Below are 21,936 nucleotides of genomic sequence, written 5' to 3' on the forward strand. Positions count from 1 at the left end.
AGTTTGGAATGGATATGGAAGTTGTTGATCTCTTACTTTGTGCAGTATTTGTTAGGTTTTTTTGTTTGTTAGCAGACTTGGCCATCACTAATTAAAAGTTGGGATAGAGATTGAATCAATACACCACACCATGGAGAGGAACTGCTGAGTTCAGTGATTAGAAATCATTTAGTATCTACCATGTAGTAAGCAATTATAGTCCAAAGTGTAGTGTAGAGAGAGAATCTTACTTAAAGCTGTTCTGCCTGTTGTGGACTTCAGAAGCACTGCAAAACTGAAGTCCCCTACCCTATTGATGCTTGCGAGGGCCTTATAGAGACTGACTTATTTATTTATTTATATCTTTTTTACTATTGTATCACTGGTGAGGTGCAATATATATGAAGCTCTAGTGCTACAATTTCAATTGTTTCAGGATCTCTTGGATCAGCTAATTTTTCACAAAGGTCACACTGTAGTACACTTATGCCACTGAATTAATCCTATCTTTGTCTATAGAGCTTTCTTGTTCTGTGATCACATAATAATTTTTTCTTCCTTGAATCAAGGTTCTAGGGTGACTTTTCTCATTTTGCGCAAAGTTTCTCATCCGTATCTGAGGCAGACTCTCTGTAGACTCTTGAGATCCTCAAGCATGAAAGGCAATACAGAAAAGCTGGCTATTATGCTGTTAGCATCCAGAAAAGCCGGGAAGGCTTATAGATGCAGACTGCAGATATAAACACCTTTTGGAATAGAATGATGATGATACAGTTCATTTCTCTTGTACTTTATAAATTTTGCTGCAACATGATTTTTTTCATGGGTGTGTAGTGGATAACACAATTACCAGTAGCATTTTCCATTGTCATTTATTGGAAGTACCGGTAGTTAAAATATTTCATTCAGTGGAAGCAGCTGTGCTTTGTGTTGCTGTAATTCTTGCTCCCTTTGTAGTCTGCATTTATTAGTGGCCGCTTTGTCTGTGCTCCCTAGATATAGTTTGATTTAAGGTGTTTTTTATATTAGAGATTTGATATACGGTATTTATTGAAGATGTGGTAGCTCTCTGCAAATGTTAATTAATTCTCTCACCTTCTGTGTAACAGTAATTGAGTGCATTTTACATGGTAGATAATTTTTTTAAGATCTAGTAACTCTCCTTCTACTAATCAAGTTCTTGTTTGTTAAACCAAATCACATTTGTTTCCTAGGTAGAAATTTGTTGCCATGAACTTATTTCTGATAGTAGACTATACATTGAGAAAAGTGTGTTCAAAGAGCTTTTTAACAAACTCAGCATATCAGCTCGGTTCAGAGATAGTGCTTACGCATGGTTTAGGAAACACTCTTGTAGCTCTTTATGCTCCTTCATCCCTGATTTCATAGAATCGTAGAGTTGGAAGGGACCCCAAGGGTCATCTAGTCGAACCCCCTGCACTGCAAATCCATGACAGATGACCATCCAACCTCTGCTTAAAGACCTCTAATGAAGGAGATTCCCCAGCTTCCCCAGGGGAGACCATTCCACTATGGAACAGCTATCAGAAAGTTTTTTCTGATGTTTAGTCAGAATTTCCCTTCTTGTAACTTGAAGCCATTGGTTCGAGTCATACCCCCCAGAGTAGGAGAGAACAAGCTTGCTTCATCTTCCATGTGACAGCCCTTGAGATATTTTAAGATGGCTATCATATCTCCTCTCAGTCTCTTGTTGTTATGAATTGCCAAACAATGGTTATAGCTTGCCTCCGAAGCACAGTTTGAAGTTTCTATTTGAAAGAGGTTTGCAAACAATGGTTTTAGAGGTTAACATTAACCATAGTTTGCCAATTAGTATGTCAGGTTAACCTATAGAAGGAGAGACTGCTGTTGCATGCAGGTCCGGTTTGCAGGCTTCCTATAGGAATCTTGTTGGCCACTGTGAGAACTGGACCCCTGTTTTGATTCAGTTCTTACAGTTAGAGAAAACTAGTAGTAGGGGAGGTGGGAGAGGAGTAAATACATGCTCACATGGAACTCTCCTTATCAGACCTGTCCTGGCATTACCTCTGGGTAAAGCTTTTAAAAAAACCTAGAAGAGTAGTAATAGGCTTCTCTAACCGACACAAACACCATTTAAACGATTGGGTAAACTGTGATGGGACAACAAAGGAGTACATCCGTATGTCTTCCCAACCACTTCTTGCAAGGCTGCGTGGTACAACAGGGATAGGAAACTAGTTCAGTGTGGCAGATTGCACCAGTAAATTATGCATTGTATATTACTAACTTTTCCTCTGCAATTATGAGGGCTAGACATTTATTTGAAAACACTTATTTTCCCTCAGGATTACATTCCCAGAGGTTATGTGAGGCCTGTAGGCTACAGGTTCCCCACCACTACCCTAGCCAAGTTCAAAACCATTGCTCTTGCAAGTGGGGGGGGGAGGGGGGACACAAGCTCTGTGCCTGCTGTGAATAGCATTTCTGATAACTTGACTGAAGTGTTGATCTCACTGATTTTCACATGATGTAATTCAGAACATTATAAGTGATCGTTTGCTTGGCTAATGGTTTGGAAGTGCAAAGTTCAGATTCATTTCTGTTCGCTTCTATTATTTAAGTATTCTTTTCGGTGCACGAAATGCTTAAAAAATTCTTCTCCCTTCTCTCAGCCTCTCTGGGGTATAGGTTAAGCTGAAATACAGTTTCCCACAGCATAGTATGTGCTAAGTTTTGCCACAAAGTGGCTGCAGTACCCTATTGAGGGCACAATATTGTTTCCTTGTTGAGTTGATCTTACAGAATTGTAGAGTTGGAAGGGAACCTGAGGATCATCTAGTCCAACCCCCTGCAATGCAGGGCTATGCAGTCATCCCATACTGGCATCGAACCTGCAACCTTATCAGCACCATGCTCAAACCAACTGAACTATCTACGGTATATGATGTATTTGTAGTATTCACCCTTTGTTTTTTAAGTGTACACATACAATTCTGCGACTGTGGAAGATCTGACAAGGAGTCACCTATATATTAATAATTATTCTGGTTTACCTCGATGAGCTCTATATTAAGATTTTTTAATCTGTCTTTGCCTTCTTTTTGATGGTGGTGGATAGGTACAGCACTGGTGATACAACACCTTGCTTACTCCTGGTTGGGTTTCATCAGCATTTTACGCCTGGACTCTTGCAGCTCCACACCAATGGTGGGGAATACTTTGCCTATAGGCCTAATTATCCCTGACAGGCCTTCGATATTATTATTATTATTATTATTATTATCATCATCATCATTATCAGACCACTTCATTAAAGCAGTATATATGATGAAAACAGAATAAAACACACATATACAAGCTCTTAGAACAAAAATCAATTCAACAAAAATATCCTCCCACCTGTCAAGGTGGCCCGCAGAGGATTGACTATTTCTGGATCTGACCTTCCAGTCAGATCCAGTTTCCCACCTCTGGTTGACACAAAACAAAATATAGTTTTTCCGTATTACCTGTGTGTTGACACCCAGTTATACCTCTCCAGGTATCCAATTCTTTATCTCCAGCTGTTTTATCTGCTCCCTAGGTGTTCCATCACTATCTCAAACAGCTCACCCAGGCTTCCTAAGCTTTCCTTTCCTCTCTATGCATTGGCATCAATCCTATCCGGACCCAAATACATGGCTTTTGCTCCTGATACTCAGTCTGTTACTGAATCATGTCTATTCCCCCTGTACAACACAACAGATATCAGCAACTTGCTTTTTGTTCCCTTTGTTGAAACTCTGGTCCTGGCTTTGGTTGTTTCTCACCTTGACTGCTGGAAAACCTTTTCTGGTATTCCTTTATCATATTTCTCACCTCTATTTGAGATTCTGCTGTCCAAGTTATTCACCATTCTCACTGTTGAGACCATTTTGAGCTACCTTGTTTACTTAAATATTTTCTTTTCTACCTTCCTACTTGAAAATGTACTCAGGGTGTGCACTACATTGCAAACAACGTGTAATACCCCTGCTCAAATCCCTGTACAGGTCTTATTCTGAATCCAGAACAATTTCTTTTGCCTTACCTTTAAGGCTCTGCACTTACTGCCCCACCCTAGCTCTTTGTTCTTATTTCCTATCCTGTTCCCTTCAGGTTCTGCCATTGCAGATTCTTCTGTCCTTTTAAGGGACTCTGTCCTCGTTATTTTCCCTCTTGCCTTGTCCACCTTTCCATGTCACTTTTGTCACCTCTCTTCCTTTAGTACCTGTCTTAAAATTCACCATTTCTGTTAAATGTTTGGCTACAGCCCTTTTGACCACCATCTGAAACTGTAGTGGTTCTGTAAATTGCCTATAGTGCCATCAGGGAAAAAGGCAGGAATTATTATTATTATTATTATTATTATTATTATTATTATTATTATTAAATAAATAAATAAGATGATGATGTCTCATATTCCTATCCTTTTGCTGTCAAAAGTTGCCTTGTCAGCTATTCAGGGTAGAGGCCAGTCCTTTTGTTTTGTAAAGTAGCATGTACTATAAAAATAATAAAAATGAATCTGCTCTTGTACTGTGATATGAGTAATTAAATACCAATTTTTGTATTTACCCATTTTGGAAGAGCTTAATTTGGAAGAGCTTAAGTCACACAAGGTTGGTGGTTTTCCGTTTGTCCTTTTGGAAAGTGGGGCGTCCAGCTTTTGCCAGTCACCTTACCTTCTGTACTGGAGCCCCCGCCCCAATTCCTCAGGAGTGTCTCTTGGAAGGGGATGCCACAGTAGATAGGTGCCAGGCATTGCACAAGTAGAAGTATACAACCCATGATGATGGACATGTTGCATGTCTGGCTAGGTTTGTGTTCTTTTTGGTATGACAGTAGAAGTGGCAGATCTTTAGATGTTTCTAAAAACAGCTATTAATTTCAGTTGACTGAAATATAATCAAACTAGTTGAGCTAAAATTAATGTTTTAGGAAGGTTCAATTACTATAAATGTCAGCTGATAATTACATACGCTTGAGAAGTGAAAGTTCACTTTTCGCCAAGCTTGCATATTGGAACCTTGCCTCAAGTCAGGTAGAATTCAGCAATTTTTTTCCCTTTTAAATATATTTTTCAGCACTTCAAATAATATTGCATGTCTGTTAATTTTACTGAAAGCTATGGCCCAGCATTAATCAGTTGGAATGAATAAAAGACTTGGCACTGCCAAATTCAAATGTTCAAAGGATTGGGTTGTATCCAGTGAACTTGTCCTGTTGCTGCATGGACTTCTGCTTGCCCAAAGAAACTTCCCCTCCCTCCCCTCCACCAGTTCTGTTCTGAGGGTTCCCCCAATCCTCTATAGCACATTGGGAGAGTAACAAGAAAAGGAGACAGAGGGGATGTTCTGTTCTGCAAATTGAAGGCATTGCACTAATAGGGCAACTTCATTGGATTACAACCCAGTGAATCACATTCTCAGATACATGAGTTGAATTTAAAATCATGACACTATTGCACTGTTTTATTTAGAATATTTATATGCTATTTTCAGCAAATGGTTATGAAGGCAGTTTCCTTTATAAAATTGGGCAACGGTTAAAACATCCCAACATGTATTTACTATAACTTTTCCAACTACTGGGATTTTTGTTTGAATTTCTGAGCTTCACAGATAAGCTTCTCTTTGTTTTGTTCCTTTTTTACTGAGACAATAAGTTAAAGCCAGTTGAAATAGGTGATGGAAAAGTCCTCTCTCCTTTCCTAAGACTCTAGGGAGCTACTGTAAGTGAGCAGACGATGCTGGGCCAGACAGATCAATAGTTTGACCTAGTATAAGGCAGCTTCCTGTGTTTCTAAGAGATATGGGCTTGTGATTACAAATAACAGAAGTGATTCTTGATCTGCATGGGCTGTTGTCTAATACATTTTTAATGTGAATTGTACTTTCTAACTGTGTGACTTGTGTCTTAATTAACTAGGTAATTTAGAGTAGTTAATTGTGGACATCTTTTAAAAACTTCAACACTTGTCAAACAATTAACTTCCAAACTTAGATTGGTGAAACAGCAGTTTTACCACTGTGGGCCATAACACAGAGAACCCATCCTACATACATCTTCAGTGCATTAAAAATATCGTTTGCCAAAGCGCAGGAGAAATTTGTGCCTATCCAAAATAATGGTAAGGTGTGCTATGTGTTATTAGCTATCTGCCCAGAAGTAGAAAACCCAGGTAAAAGGATGCTGCTTTTTCCCTTGGAGGGAACGCCGTTTACAGCCAAAAGTGCTAAAAATTATCTGGAGCTCATGGCTCCAGTATCGTATTAAAAACACATGATCAAAAAAAATAATTGTGAACTTGAAAACATATCAGTCCTCTTCATTTGTTCAATATGAACTAGTCTTGTTCTGTAGGCATCAGCCTTGATGCAGGTGACATGCAGTCAGTGTTGGACTATAGGGGGCCCTAGACAACATGGATGTTTGTGGCTAGATTCCCTTCAGACAGGCACCAAGTGTATAATGTCCAAAGGGCATGGCTGGCATGCACATTGCTTAGTTTCAAGGAGCAAGACCAGTTGGGTACCTTGTCAGAAGCACCTTCATGGGTTTGGTAGTCATGGGTACTGAATGCCTTCTGTCTGAAGCTGAATTTTCATTTATAAACCGATGTTAGTTATACATAACAAACTATTTTGAATTATAATGTGGAAGCAGGTCATTCCGATTCACCTTTTTTTCCAGTAATTTGATACTAATATTTATGTATGCTTGACTACACAATCTACAGTCAGAACAGAATTAAAAACTTGATACTCATTTAATGTCATTTTAGCTGTAGGAACAGAACTCTGTCCTGAAAACCTCTATGATTAAATTCTCAGTTGTGCACGGAAGTTAAACATTGGTATCAAATTACTGGGAACCTTTTGTTTCTCTGCCTCTTCTCTCCTACTTTGAAAAATTTCTTAAATATACATTCTTCTGAAGGCAGCTCTGTATCAGGAAATTTTTAATGTCTGATGTTTTACAAATTTTTATATGTGCTGTAAGCTGCCCAGAGAGGCTAGGGAAACCCAGCCAGATGGGAGGGTATTAAGAATAATAATAAGAATAATAATATATTATTCTAAAGGCATATCTGTGAATAACATAGAGTTGGAAGGCAACTTGAGGGTCATCTAGTCCAACTCCCTGCAATGCAGGAATCTCAACTAAAGCATCCATTAGAGATGGCCACCCAACCTTTGCTTAAAAACCTCTTCTTAAAAACATGTGGCATTTGTATACCATCAAGAGGCTTGTAAGGTAGACTGGTATGCTGTCCATGTTGCTCATGGGAAGTTGATGCTGAAATAATGTTTTGCCTAAGTGAGTTCCTGGTTGAGGGGCTGTTTGTTCTGGGGACTTCCTGACTTGCATCTCCCACTTTTAGCCACTATAAAGGTAAAGGGACCCCTGACCATTAGGTCCAGTCGTGACCGACTCTGGGGTTGCGGTGCTCATCTCACTTTATTGGCCGAGGGAGCCGGCGTACATGTGGCCAGCATGACTAAGCCGCTTCTGGCAAACCACAGCAGTGCACGGAAATGCCGTTTACCTTCCCACCGGAGTGGTACCTATTTATCTACTTGCACTTTGACGTACTTTCGAACTGCTAGGTTGTCAGGAGCAGGGACCAAGCCACTATAATCTGCCATAAAATCCTAATTTGACAAGTGTTTGGTTTCTTCTCCTTTTTTCAATTTGCATTCATATTTCATCCCACCTCCAAAGCTACATGTTCAGTCGCCCCCAGTTCTTGACCGGCCTTAGCAGTGTCAAACCAAAAGTTATGGTCAGCTGCCCCTCCCCTTGTTGGCTTGGCTGTCTCAGGTGAGTACTTGAGATGGGAAAATGTGTTGTAGAGTTTGCCCAAGTGCCTAGTCACCTCAGTCATGCATTAGCAAAAATCTTCCACTTTCTCTAGTTTCCTCTTCTCCAAAGCAGGCAAGGGTGACACAGACTGTACATTTGAGTTTTCCAAGCAGCCTAGTAGCTAAAGAGCTCTCAGCATTCCTCCCAACTTTTGAGCTGGGGAAGAGGCAGGGATTATTGCATACCTGCCAGAATGATCCCTGCCTGTCTCTGCAACTCCAAGGCTGGAAGAAAAATGGCAGCAGCACACTTGCCATGGCAAGTGAGTACAGTCAAACCTTGGTTGTTGAACGGCTCCATTTTCGAACGTTTCGGCTCCCAAATGCCAAAAATCTGGATATAAATGGCATTTAAGTAGCAATTTTTTGTAGTATTGGCATATGTGAAAACGTTTCCTGTCAAGAGAAGATGACTGGAAAAAAGAGCTCGATAAGGAACTGTCCCTGCCAAATTAAGCATCCCATGTAAATATTTCTGTTGTCAACAAGTTGATTATATAGCATTTATTGCAAGCATATTGTAGGTGCAGCCAAGATGTTCCATAAAGCTTCTTACACAGTATGTAGAACATGAGACCAGTTCCTGTCTTGTTAAGAAAACCTACTGATGTGTTTCCAACAACACATTACATTCCTCATTTTTAATCATTTGCAGCTAACTGTCCTGCAGCCATCTCAGGCATGGAGCGTTGTTAGTTCCTCTTCTCTGCTTGTGGCTTAAATACTTGGGTATGTTGGTTTTTACTTGATTGGTTGTGTCCAGTTGTGATGGCTGCTGAAAAGCAGCCACATGTGTGCTCAAAGACAGATTTTCCAGCCCAAAATATGTGATGGTAGAATTGGAAGAGTCAAGGCAACAGGATAGGAAATAAGAAAAACTTCAATCATTTGACTACTAAAACTGTCACAATTTTTTTAAAAATTGAAAAATTCCTCCCACTTTCAAGTATGAATAGTCTTAAACATCATGTATGTTAGAGAAGAGGAATCAGATTCTGACATTTGTGAGAAGTGTCTAGTGCCATAGGTTGCATTTCTACAAAATGGGCACAGTTATGCCTGCTGACATGAGCTTACTTTAATCAGTAGGCCAGTTTACCCTGACTAATATGGCTGCAATATTGCTGAGTTGGCTTTGGTCTCTTTGCTAGTCATATGGCATGGTCACTTCCCCCTCCTGCTTTCCCACTCCCCGCTGCAGTTGCTACTGACAGCTGCCAAAACATCCCATCTTTGAGAAGAGTTTAGTGACCATTATGGTAATCTACATCTTGTAATGTCTTTTCCTAAATGAATCATGACTGAATATTTAGCAATATGCATACCTGGGAGTAAACACCATTAAATTCAGTGGGATTTGCTTCTGAGTAGACATGTGTAGAATTGTGCTGCAAATGCTTTAGAATCTGACCCTTGCAAGATCTTTTGCGAGTGTCACAGGACTTTGTCACTACAGTCCTCGGAGCTGACAGAACTATAATTTTCAGAACTGGCGGAACTCCTCCAGCCATTCTGTTTTTGACTTTCGGAAAACATCAGTACTTATAAGTGTCGGCTTTAAACCTAATATACTAAAGGTCTGGAGTTGGTTTCCTTGCTTTAAAACCCTTTAAAGAGAATGCAGACAGACAGAATGAGATGTCTTTGTCAAAACAGTCTAGTCTCTCAACTATGTGCTTCTAAAACAATTCTGACAGATTGTTGTAGAACTGTACGGTGTTTGATCGTAATTTGCCATGTTTAGTTAATGGGCTGGGAGTCCTTAATGTGTCTAGGGATCTTATCTGTTGAGTTTGTTCCTTCAAAGTGCCCTTTATTTGTCTATAAAGTTGCATATTTGTACTGAGAATTATTTTTCAAAGTGACAGGGTCTGAGCTAGTACGCTGAGCTCATACCAAGACAAAACAAAATGAGACATTTGGTATGCTAACAGAAAATGTCCTATTTGTTAAGTTTTTCCTCACTATTCCATTAAGAAAATAGCTTCTAGATTGCTCCTTGAACTTGGATAAATGCAATATTAAGACAAGATTACTGTTTCCTTGTCAGTGATAAGCACCTACAATGTACATGATGCTTTAAGTAACATGAGCAAAAGACAGGTCCTGCCTCAGCAGCTTAATCCAGATTTTGTGTGTGGGAAACAGCAGGGGAAGGGAAAATCAAGGCAAAGATAGGAATGCAATTATGTGTAACCCTCTCTACTTTGAGGTACAAAACTATACCCGGTTAGACCCCTTTGCTAGACCAGTGTCTGAAGCAATAATGGGTTGCACGAGGACCAACAAACTGAAGCTGAATCTTGGCAAAATGGAGGCATTGTAGACTGGTAGTTCCATGTCTGAGAATTAGGTACAAGATCTGTGCTCAATTGGGTTGAATTCCCCCTGAAAGATGAGGTCCATAGTCTAATGGTGCTCCTGGATTCCACCTTGTCACTTGACATCCAGGTGTTTTCAGTGGGTGGAGAGTTTCTTTCCATTTGTGACTGGTTCACCTGCTACAGCTATTCCTAGACCGGGAAAGGGTGGCCATTGTGATCCACGCTTTAGTAACTTTCCATTCGGATTATTGCAATTTGCTGTACTTTGGGCTGCCCTTGAAGACTGTTTGGAAGTTGCCCCTACTGCAAAATGCAGCTGTGAGAGGCCATAAAACGTTGCCCCTTCAATGTTTTCACTGGCTACCAATTCAAGGTTTTAGTTTTGACTTGCATAGCTCTAAACAAGCTGTGCCCCACTTACCTAAGAAAACACCTCTCTCCATACCAGCAACTTGTTACCTTGGATCTTCTGAGGAGGTCTTGCTGGTAGTGCCATCCTTGTGGGAAGCTCAAAGAGCTATAGGTCATCATTAGACCTTCTCAGCTAGAGCATGCAATCTGAAAATCTGCCCCCCTCTGCCAGCCTTTTAATATATGCCTGGATTACAGAAATTTGATAACTTACCAGTTCTGGTGGCTATGGATGAAGGACAAGATATAAAAATAAAATGAAACAGAATAAACTAAAATAGAATTAAATGTGCAGCCAGAAGTTCACTGGTTTTTTCTGCCTATCTGTTTAACCTATAGGTTAAATAGCCTTTGGCCTGGCAACTTTCTGGCGCTTAAATCAATAAATTGTTCCAAATGAGTGATATATTTTTTTATACTTGCAGTTTCAGCTTAGTTTAATAGCACATCTCAGTAAGGCAAGCGAGGAGAAGAAAAGAGAAAACAAAGTCGTGTTCTGAGTTTCTCATCTCTGGCATCAGTGCAGCTAGGATTAACATACCTATGAGGAAGTACCTTTAAAGTCAAGAAGATGAGCTTTCAAACCATCACAGTCCCTGAGGAGCCCATTTGAGTATCTTGGGAACTGGAAGTTGCTGTTATGTGTCACATTGTGCAGCCCACGCTCCATACATAATACGTTCGTAAAAGATGTGTTTTTTAAGGTGAAATAGCAATCTCCAGATCTCATGAACCTGACATTTAATAGGCCTTTATGCAATCTCTGTAGCTGTAAAGGACTAATGCAATGGAATCCAGAAAATGACTAGCAAATGGAGTCAAATAAACCATGGAGTCCCAAAGGATCCATATTGGGACCTGAATTATTTAAGTTATTTATAAATGAACTGGAATCAGGGGTGAACAGTGAGGCAGCCAAGTTTGCAGATGTTACCAAATTTTTCAGGATTAATAATAATAATCATTTCATTTCTATACTACTTTATATTTTTAAGGGGGGTGGGAATCTCACAGCAGTTTACAACCTACATTACAATATCAAATAAAACAATCCAGAATCAAACATTACAGAAGAAAGTCACATATAAAGTACAGGAAATGATGGGGATGCTTTCCCAGAACCCCGCATATGTTGGCGGAGCACATGTAAGCCTGCCCTGCCCCATTACCTTCCCATTTCCACCACTTCCAGGTTGCAGCAATATGCACGTGCACAGGTGCACATGCTCTGAACACGCATGAAATGGTTGTTGCCTGTATACATTTGCTACAATATTTTAGGAAACTAAAATTTTCACTTAAGGTTTCAAAATAAAACATTACAAAGGAGGTCAAGTGCAGAATGCACATTTATAATAATAATTTATTACTTGTACCCCGTCCATCTGGCTGGGTTTCCCCAGCCACACACATTTAAAACAGCGTAATTAGCAAGAGAATACAATATTACCTTAAGCAAGTAGTTTCTTAATAAACATAATGTGTTGCTGTTGCTGCCAGTCCTGCCAATGGTGGTTTCATGGTGGGCAGGGCTGTGGTCGCTCAGGCCCAATGACCTCGGTCTTCACTAAGAGACAGCCAAGGTGGCGTAACACAAAACAGACTGTAAAGAGCTCTAAAAGGATCTCTACACAGTGGATGAATGGGCAATGGAATAACAAATGAGATTAAATGCAAGTGTGAAGTGATATACATTAGGCCAAGAAATCTTAACTTCATATGTCCTGAGGGGGCTTAAACTGATTGTGAGAAAAGGCTAAAAGAGGCTATGGTTTTTGTAGTGAGACTGTGATTCGCACTCCTTTAACCTCTGTGGAGGAAAGAAGTTGTTTCTCCAGCTTGTGACGACAGATCTTGGGGTCAACCAGTAAAATCAGTTTAGGGCAGATGAAAGAACACATAATTAATGTGTTCTTGCAGAACATGTGGTAGCTTTGAAAAAAGGATTAGAAAAAGAACAGTGTAAGATAGGCTTAATGGTAGCTGTTGGCCATGCTAGCTAAATAGAACTACCATGTTCATAATCTTCAAATTGTAGAGTTGAAAGGGACCCTGAGCATCATCTAGTCCAACCTCCCTGCAATGCAGGAATATGCAGCTGTCCCATATGGGGATCAAACCTGCAACCTTGGCATTATCAGCACCGCACTCTAAGGAACTGAGCTCTCCAGGCTCAAGTTTGTTTTGGTGATAAAGTGTTGCTGGGAGCCACAGGAGAGAGTGATCGCCTTTATCCTTACACTTGTGAACTCCCAGAACCTTTGGAAAATGAATGTTGGATGAGATTGATCTTGCTCTTTCTTCCAGCAATGCCAGCCTATAAACCTCATGGAATATAGTTGCCTGCTTCCAACTTGCAAGACAGCACAATTCCTAATCTGCCACACCTTTAAAAATGCCACCTCATGTCTAGTCTTGTGAGTTGTATCCAGCGTTAGTCAAACTCAGAGTAGACCCATTGAAATTAATGTACTTAGGTTAGCCATGCCTATTAATTTTAATGGGTCCACTCTGAATTTGACCAGTGTTGAATGCACCCCTGAGAATATTTGTCTCACAACATTTGCAGAATCACAATTACTGTGTTGTTGTGACCCACATTTTTGGAAATCCTGAACCTTGACTGTTTATAGTCTTTTTTTCAAGTATGACTTGTAAATCAATTTCCACCTTGCTGTTTCTGAAGGGGTCTCCTTGACAGCTTGAGAAATATTGCTTTGCAGTGATAGAATGCACAAAGTGGTCAGTTTCTAGGTGTTTATTCTGAAGAGTTTAGCAGCTCCCAAGCCTAAATTAATTGGCTATGCAAGCAAGACAGTTGAGATGACTTTGTATTTGAGCTGTACAAGTATACAGCTGTGCTTCTTACATGGACTAGGAATTGTTTTCATTTCACAGGATGGAAGAAAACTAGAGTAGGAAAGTGACTTGAACACTCTGAGAAGATAAGCAGAACTGGGAAGCTTAGCTGGTGATCAAGTGTCCACACTGTTCAATTGAAACAAAGTTTATCTATTTAAAGATCACAGTAGCACTGCAAAAGACAAGCCAGATAATCCTCTGCAAATGGTAGAAATGTCTCTTATTTCCCACTGGTGACCAGTGGTCTGTAAAGAGCCATATGCACAGACTTCAGTGGATTAGCCACAAATCAGTCAAAATCAGCTATGCTTACTGTTTCTAACCTTACCATCAAAATAAGTGGGACATAAAGGGCTGTAATTTTGGTTGCATCAGTTCTGGAATTTTGAGATTTGGAAGGAAATACTTTGTGAACTATGCCATCACAATATTAGTGTGAAGCATATAGTTATACTTAAATGGAAAGTAGTTCAGTAAGAGCGTAATTACCATTTCTATGCTAATTCATAAATAATTTTCATTTGAGGTTTATTTTCCCAAGTTTATTTTTTCCTTCAAGCTAAGGTTCATTTCAGAATTACAGGGAGGTCCACCTGATGCAAATTGAAATATATAATTTCCTCTTGGTGGACCAAGAAATTAAACAAATATCCGAGTTGAATTCTCAGCAGGTAAAATTACTCTTTGGCTGCAATTCTATGCATCTTATTTATATGTAAGCCCCATGCAACTCAGTGGAGCTTAAGTAGACATGTATAAGATGGAACTGCTAAGTAATTCATTTTTCTTGATCAGTGAATTCCTTTAGTTTCTTATAACATTGATTGTAAATATAGTTTCCTTTTTAAAGTGGTGTGTTGGACATTCATTCCGCAGTCATGGGTACTTGAGTATTGAATCACTTACTAGTATATAACAATGATGTCATTTGTTGTCATACAGGCTTTTAAAACTAGGCCAAGATTATTTTTGATAGCTGATGAGCAATTCAAATGCAACAAAACACTGTGGTGCATGTGTAGGGAACCTCTGGACCTCCAGACATTGCTGAGCCACATCTTCTCTGGACATTGACCATGCTTAAACAACAGATATAAATGTCCAACCTACAGAAAATGAGTATGGGGAAATCATATAACGTATACCATTACAGGGTCAATGTGCTGGGTAATGTGTAAACTGTGGCATTTAAAACTCTTAAAAGCATGATTTCTCATCTCGGCACACTTGCAGCCTCATGGTATTGAAAGACAGAATTAGCCTTTGGTTAAAACCTTGCAACCCCTTTTTGGTGCAAATGATAAACTTTGAAAGGAGCTCTCCCCCCCCCCCCCCAATGCTTCCCATGCTTCTATATTGTATTGTACATGGTTTTTCAATTTCTGTGTGTATATTTGTTTTTGAAAGCCACTTTGTGACCATCTTGGTAGTAGTCTTATAAGCTTAAAATGCTAAGTGAGTAACCAACTCTAGACTTGCACATTACGTGAATCCTGCATTCTGGTTGCAGGAGTTTGTTATGTGGTTAGAGAATAAATAAAGGCAAACTATGATCTGATTGCCAGTTTTGCAGTGTGTTCACACATGCTTTGAGCCATGCAGTTTCTGTAAAAGTTAAAATTTGTGAAGGAACCTTTAGTTTAAGCAATCTTCAAACATAGTTAAAATTAACTATGAGAGGCCAGTGTCTATGGATATCCAGGAAACACTGCATGAACACTATCACTCTGCCAAGGATTACATGTGTTTAGTTCCAATCCTACCAGAAATGCAACTTGAAGAAATGTAGTATCTGAATGGAACTCTGCTCCATATTGCCTGGTAAAGAAAATGGGGGGGGGGGGAGATAGAGAACTGGGTTGTAAATAGGATCCTCTGTCTTTAAGTATTAATGGGTAATAAAAAATGATATTTGGAGGGCTGAAAAGTGAAAGATCCCTTAATGGAGATAAATGCAAGAATGCATTGGCACCCACATACAGGATTTGCATAGGACAAATTTCAGGAACATTTAGATTTTTAAGCAGAGAATTGGCACCCTCTACTTAAGGAAACTTGGGTTGTATACTGTAGGCATTGTGTGACATGAAATAGTAGAAAAGGTACTAAGATTCTATGAGTCATTTCATTGACTTTTTAGTAGGGTGTACAGAGGGTGTGTGTGTGTGTGTTGCCTCACTCTAGCATTAATGAAGTGTTAAAATTGTTTGCTTGTGGGGAATGGGTTCATTTAAGAAATATTTACCCATTGTACTGCTGTTTGTCAACCCAGTTATAAATTGGTGTGTTTATGCTAAAGATGTTTCTGCTAAAGAAGCATAGATGAAGTGCCATAGAAATATAGATGGGGTGCTATAGAAAAATATTGGCTCAGTGAAACTAAAATTCCTTTGCATAGATCTTATATACCATATACAGACTTAATGACATTTAATCTTTGAGACAGATAATTTTCTCTGACATGGAAAGTTGGCAGAGCACATGTAGTCATGCATGTAATTGGAACAAAGTTATAAAAGGTAAAGATGCCTTTTGGCTGGTCTTGCAAGGAAGAAGAGGTTGGTGCTGTTTTATCTTATAGAAAAAATAAGAAATCACTGTCTCTTCAATCACACTAATAATTCACTTAGTTCATGCATTTTCTAACTTTAAAGATTAAAGTGGATGCCAGAAAATAAAAATTCACATAGTTGAGTAGACTTGAGGCACATTAGCCCCTAGTATTCTTATTCACTCCAATGTGTGTCATGCCCTAGCTTCTACTTTGCTTCCAGAAATGTGAATCTTGTAAATGTCAGCTGAGCTTTAGAGGAATGGAGGGACAGGAAATTTTCTGAGACTACAGAGATGGTTTGAGTTCCAAGGGGGAATGAATGCACCTGATTATTCCCCAAGTTTCTTATCTACTTCTTATCCAGCTTTTTCTAGTTTAGTCAGACTAGAAAAATACAATCTTTCACTTAGTTTACATTGATCTTGGTTTTACTCATCTTATTCAATGTACTATACAGGCAGTATTCAACAAAAGTTGAACAAAAAAGCTTAACTGGCAACCATAAATTGCATCCATATCCTCACTAGACAGCACCAATTCAGGGCTTTAAAATCAAGTTAGTTTTTTACATGGAAAAATTTGGGCCAGGAAAGATGTGAGGCACTTGGCTCTCCAGAAGGTGCTTGCGACATTGGAGAATATTAAAAGATAATTTTAGATTGTTACCCTGCTGCATTTGGCCATACATTCAGATATACCATCTCTGGGCAATCTTGAAATATCTAGGCAGCTGGAAAAACAGATCTCAATTTATTATAAGCAGTTAAGGGACAAATTATTACCTCCACTAGATGAACTGAACAGAATTTGGAGTGTGGAGGCACAAATCAATTCCCAACTTAAGTGAGGACAAAGACTAGTGGCATCAGTTCAAAACAACCACTATAAGCTAAAGTTATACCACAGTAGTCATCAACCTTTTGGGAACATGTGTCTCAGGTCTATTGTATGAGAGTGTGAACAGTAAGAACATAAGAAAAGCCCTGCTGGATCAGTCCAGTGACCCATCTAGTCTAGCATCCTGTTCTCACAGTGGCCAACAGATGCCTCTGGGAATCCCCCAAGCACAACAGCATTCTGCCCACCTGTGATTCCCAGCAACTAGTATTTAGAGGCACACTGCCTCTGATATTGGAGGCAAAGCATAACCATTGGGTTGACGAGGAGGTCTTGATTTCCTTGTCCTTGAGTTTTGGCTAATCCTCTCTTAAAGGCATCCAAGTTGGTGGCCATCTGCAATACACTTGCAGCTTTTTTCTCCAAGCTCTGAACCATGCAAGAATGGTAGATCTGACCCTTGTCCTAGGGTCTTGTCCTATTGGGCTTTACCCTACTGTGACACCCCTGTATCGGCCAATTTGTGTTGTGTTATATGTACACAACAGCAAGCAAAGCCGTGTATGTGTATGGGAAAATGTAAGGTTTGCAGATCTATTATAATGGATATAGTCTGCTAGAAGAACACAGTGCTTGTTTTTTTGTTTTGTAATTTCTCAAAACAAGTTAATAACAGGAAAAGGTTTTGCAATTTACGATCTAGTGTAGTGCATCTGGATTACTTTTCCCTCTCTCCCTTTTTGACTCTCACATTATTATAACATTAAAAGCCAATCTGTCTAAATAACGTTAGTTCACACATTAACAGGCTTTGCATACTCTGAAGATTTGGCTGTTTCATTATTCTTCTGAGAATACCCATTTTTGGAAGAAACAGAAGTTTGAAGTATTTGGCTGCACAATATTCATTTTTTGTTTTGCACCTTGTCATTTAATCTCTTTGAAGTCCTAGTGGAAAATAGTATGAAAATGCTGGTGTTGAGAGGAAACTTGTATACAAAAGCATGGCTGTTACCCAAAGCCCAGTTGTACACAGAGCTTTTGTTAGGCTGGGGACTCCTGGCTATAAGCCCAGATGCCTCAGATTATTGCCAGTTTCCTTAGACATTCTAAAGTTGTGGAATGGTGGGAACCTGAGATGTTTGCTGTTTTGCAGACCTAGGTGCTGACATATTACAGTTTGTCTTTCTTATTTAAATTCATCTTCCCCAAATAGAGATTTCTACTGTTTTGCATGCAACTAATTTTTTTTTAAGTACCACACTGAAAAGCTGTTAACAATTTGTGGGAGAGTAATTTGCATATTTATTGTGGCACGAATCATGTACATTTGTTATGTGCTGAGTATTGTATTTGGGAGGAATTGGTACCTCCTCGTGTTTCAGTTAGCAGTAAACGTGAGCTAAAATGTTGGGTATATAACCATCATCTTGGAAATCAATTGAAAGGTACTAGCTGTGGTTTTATGTTCTTCCCAAAACTGAAGACCAGAAGGAAGATAACTTTTAAACATGGATGCTAGGGCTCGAGAAATATTTCAGATTCCTTGGCTTCAGTACTCCTTGGAATTTTTTTTATACTGCCAGCATTACACTGCACATAGAATTGAGTAAATGGTCAAAATTCCTGGGTGCTGCTGTTGCATTTCTAGGTGATCAAGCACATTTCATTTTTCCAGTATTGATGTGTGATAAATGATAACTTTGGAGCAGGGATTTTGGAACTGGGGCTGAAGGCAACTTTACAGTTAGGCAGATGCAATTTTTGGTGTTTATCTCCATTTATAGTGCTGTATGTCAAAAGCTGGGTTACACAAATTCTGGCTGGCCTTAATAGCCAAACCAAGATGCTCATCTTGAACCTAAGCCTCACTGTGTTCAATGGGGCTTACTCCCAAATAAATGTCCATGAGCTTGCTGCCTTAGCTGAGTCCATGAACTGAGGGAGGGCAGCATGAGCTTGTGTTCCTGCTGGCCAGCCAAGGGTAACGCAGAGGGAAAGGCAGGATCTTGTTTGAGGGGTGGTAAGCTGCTGGCTGCCCAAATGGCCAGCGCAATCCACATCTCTAACTTGAAGCTGGGAGGGACGCAGACCGTCTTTGTTGTATTGAGCCCCTGCCAAAAAACCTCAGTGTAACAGTATGGGTGATTCCTGCTTGGTCTGCAGCTTCTATATAGAAAGGGCGGCTATATCCTCTTGTCATAGCTGTCAAGTGTCCCTTATTTGAAGGGACAGTCCCTTATTCCAGCGCCATGTCCCGCTGCTGTCCCTTAAATGTCCCTTAAATGATGTCCCTTAAATTTCAAAGGAAGCAGCTCCTCTCCCTCCCTCCCTGCCGTCCAGGGAGGAGGGAGGCTCCAACTGTGTTGCTTCGCTGTGTTGCTCACCTAATAAGAAGTCTAAGAACGACTGGGGGGTGGAGCTTGCATGCCTTGTGTGTGGCTAGTTAATGCAAGCTGAGGGGGTTTTTGAATGCTGGATGCCATTTTGTTGCACGTGCTGCTGCAAACTTTGCAGTGCAAAGCCATGCCGAGGACCCATCTTAAGTTGAGACTGCATAGGCCTTGTGGTGCATGTGATTCAGATTCTATTCAGTTGAACCTCTGGTTACAAAGTTGGTTGGACAGTGTTCTCGAAGCTACCCAGCCTGAGTTTGACCAGACTGCAGGAGGACAGGAAGACTGGAGTGCCTGGAACAGGTGAGGCTGCAGGTCCCTTATTTTGGCTGCTGGTCCCTTATTTTCAAGGCTGCTGGTCCCTTGTTTTCAAATCTGTAAGTTGACAGCTATGCCTCTTGTCACCCTTATCATGTCATGGGGTGACAGAGGGGAAAGTGAATCCCTAGTCAAGAGAGAGCCTAAGCTGTGTGTCTGGTGAGTTTCTCTGAAGAATTGCTCACCACATTAGTGAGTAGCCACTTTAAGGGAAGCTTTCTGTATATTGTTATAGCGCTGCTATGTAACATCAGGGACTGGTTAGTGAATAACTTTGGCCATGGACATATTTTCCTAATTGCCACAGGAATTGTAGCTATTGCTATTGTGACAGTGACGAATTCACTCTGGTATATTAACATTGTTTAGTGACTGGGCTAGATGGACCTTGATCTCGCAAGGCAGTTATCAGTGTGTTTTTTCACTGGTCTTTTATCACCATTGAAATAACTGTGCAAGGGGGGAGGGTATCAGCTCATCCGGCACACATAAGAGGTCCTTGTAAGAAGAACATTGAGTTGAGTAGCCTTTCACCTTTGCTCCTTTTTAAAGTATTCAGACTGTAGCGGTGATAATGCTAACAGACTGTGTTGATTTCTTCCATCCAGAGAAGGGACAAGAGCATAGTTGAGTCATTAGCTTGGGAGTTTTTCTCAAACTAACCACGTTTAATCGGGGAACTCCTATTCTTTATTTAGCAAGAGAGAAAAAACCCTATCTTTTCAAAATGGCAAAAGGAATTTCCACCTGTATGAAATAGAGGTTACAACCATGTCTTTAGTTGTAAGTTAAAACTAAACGCTAGTTAAAACTAAAACTAAACATCTTTTGTACGTCTCCATGCCAACTGATGCTATAGCCTCCCATGTCTGGCAAGGGTGGTTCAATACATATTTCTGCCTACAATGGAGCAGTAAATGATGTCCTCCCAACCAAGGCTGGTCAAGCTACTTTGGCATTTCAGGTAAAAAAAATCCCAGAAGCACCTCTCTCTCTGGCAGTAAAAATAGAACATCAGTAGATTAAATAATGCCCTTTCATGACACCCAAAATCAGCAGCCTGAGGCAAGAATCTCATTCTACCTAATAGGAAGTCTGGCTGTGAGCCAGGCTAGGGTAGAGGGCTGCCTTACCAGGACTTGAGCCCTGGGATCAGTTGCTGGATGAAGGATTGAGGGTGAGTCTAAAGTCCAACAGGCATAAAGTACTGATCTTATCGACTAGGAAATGGGCAGAAGCCAATGCACCTAGTATTTATACTCACACTAGCCATGTCAGAGCTTTTGTACTGCATGCTAGCCTCAGCAGCCGTTGTTATGTACCTCCATTGCCCTCTGAGCCTGAAGAGAGTTCTTAGGCCCGAATGTGTACACAGCTCTAAATAGCTGGTCTGGCTACATCGGAGCTCCTGGTCATGAGGTTTCCTGCAGATGCAGTAGCCATAGAAATAACTATGGTAGTTGGCATAAGCAGTACAGGAACAGGGGCAAGATGAGACATCCTGTAAACAGATGTGACCTGCCGCTGGATTTTAGGGTTTTTAAATGACAAGTGAAAGAAAAAAAATAAGGTACTTTATGGCTCATGCTGAAAAGAGGGTATTAGTTAAGTGTGTGAAATAGCTCAGTGGTGCAACACACGCTGTGCCTGCACAAGGTCTCAACTTCAGACCTTGGCATCTGCAGTTAAAAGTATCAGCTGATCGGAAAGACCTCCTCTTGAGACCCTGGAGAGTTGCTGTCAGTCAGAGTAGAGAATACTCGGCTAGGTGGACAAATAGACTGTCCTGATATAAGGCAGCTTCCAATATTATTACTTCCTGTCTGTTTGTGGTGTTTCATCAGAAGCAAACCCTCATGGTGGAGCCATAAAAATGAAAATTGCACAATGCCAGGACTCAGTTCTAAATCTGCCTTAGCAAAGAAGTATGTTTTTATTTGTTATTCAAAAAGATCAAAGAAAAAGTATATTCATAAAATAGTATTATATAAATTATCTGTACATGAGACAATACTGTACTTAATGTTAAATAATTTAATGTATTAGATACTGAACTGACCCTATTTATAACTGATAAGTATCAGTTGTGAAAATTGAGGTATATATGTTAATATATTTTGTATTGCACTCTTGTCAGACATTTAGAGTGAAAGAGTAAATGAAAATCTGCTATAAAAGCAAAGTTTCATGTTTCAAAATGTCTCCTAACAATTTACTGTATATGCATTTGTTTGTTCTTGCCCTTCGTTATTCCAATAAAATACAAAGAAGTTGTCTTCTATCTGCCTTCCTTCTCTTACTTTTAAGTTTACAAGCTTAGACATATAACCCATTCCCTAAACTCTGGAGAGCCAGGAATTTATTGACAGCGTAGGGAATTTTTCCAC

The 21,936-nt window shown here is 39.9% G+C and overlaps 2 protein-coding genes across 5 annotated transcripts in view; one reads left to right on the forward strand and one right to left on the reverse strand.

Annotated features, from left to right (window-relative positions):
• Positions 1-21,936, reverse strand: part of LOC310706715 (endogenous retrovirus group 3 member 1 Env polyprotein-like) — an 874,531-nt gene that overhangs the window by 407,163 nt on the left and 445,432 nt on the right. The window lies entirely within an intron of this gene.
• Positions 1-21,936, forward strand: part of BTBD7 (BTB domain containing 7) — a 74,249-nt gene that overhangs the window by 1,700 nt on the left and 50,613 nt on the right. The gene's annotated exons all lie outside the window — the stretch shown is intronic.

This window comes from Podarcis liolepis, assembly GCF_965112155.1.
Source record: "Podarcis liolepis genome assembly, chromosome: 1".
Taxonomy (NCBI): Eukaryota; Metazoa; Chordata; class Lepidosauria; order Squamata; family Lacertidae; genus Podarcis; species Podarcis liolepis.